The sequence below is a fragment of the Colobus angolensis genome, unplaced genomic scaffold (assembly GCF_000951035.1).
Source record: "Colobus angolensis palliatus isolate OR3802 unplaced genomic scaffold, Cang.pa_1.0 Scaffold65, whole genome shotgun sequence".
NCBI lineage: Eukaryota > Metazoa > Chordata > Mammalia > Primates > Cercopithecidae > Colobus > Colobus angolensis.
This window is the reverse complement of record NW_012120154.1, coordinates 3185789-3187027: the sequence shown is the minus strand read 5'-3', so window position 1 is coordinate 3187027 and position 1239 is coordinate 3185789.

Below are 1239 nucleotides of genomic sequence, written 5' to 3'. Positions count from 1 at the left end.
GGGGCGGCGAACGCGGCTGAGATCACTGCCTGGGCCTTAAAGGGGCCGCTCCCCGAACCCCAGCCCGCCGCCCCGCGGGTTGGGGCGCGACCCGCGTTCTCCTGCCGCTCACAAAACCAATTACGACCGGCCCCCAACCTCGAGAACTTTCTGGGCTGCGATCTCTGCCCCTGACCCTAACTGGTGCTTCACTGCTCTTAACCCTAATTTCCTCCATTTGAGCCTGTTTTGAAGATGAAACGAAATACAATGGCTATTTGTTGAGTGAAGGATGCGTGTGGAATTGTGGAATGAACGTGGACCGAGTGTTGTGTGCAATTAGGCCAGATGAAATTGCAAAGCACTGAAAGAGGCTTTTTCTTCCCGCTCCACTTAGCAGCGATTCTTTCTTGCCCCATCTGGCTCTAGGCTGCCGAACTAGCAAAAGTCTTCAGATAGGGTTCAAGTCGCTTAGCCCATTTCTGTTTGCTAGGTCCAGACATCACCTAGGTTAATTGAACCAGATAAAATGCAATTATGTTCTGGCATTGATGTGCTCAAGATCCCCAAATGTATTTATGTCTCCAGACTCCTCCCCTGAACTGTCTACTCAACACTTCTTTCTTGGAAGTCCAGCAAGTATCTCAAAGTCAACGTGTCTGCAGCTGAGCCAACTGCACTTCCACACACACAAACCTGCTCCCTCTCAGCCTTGCCTTCATCAGCTGTTGACAATTCCATCCTTCCAGTCCCCAGGCCAGAACTCAGAGTCAGCTGTGAATGCCCCGCTTCTGCCCGCTACCCAGTAAGGCAGGCAGGAGATCTTGTTGGCTCTACCTGCAAAATAGGTCTAGACTCTGACGTCTGCCATTCCACCTCCAGTGCTACCACCCTGGTCCAGTATCTGCACAGGATTATTGCAAAGTTCTGCTAACCCATCTCCCTTGTTTCAACCTTGCCCTCTGATCCACCCTATCAATTCAGGGCTGAGGGAGATTCTTTTAAAATCTGCCAGGCACGGTGGCTCACGCCTGTAATCCCAGCACTTTGTGAGGTCGGGTAGTTCATTTAAGTCCAGGAGTTAGAGACCAGCCTGGCCAACATGGTGAAACCTCATCTCTGCTAAAAATACAAAAATTAGCTGGGTGTAGTGGTGCATGCCTGTAGTCCCAGCTATTCTGGAGGTTGAGGCATGACAACTGCTTGAACCTGGGAGGTGGAGGTTGGGTTGTGGTGAGCCAAGATCATGCCACTGCACTC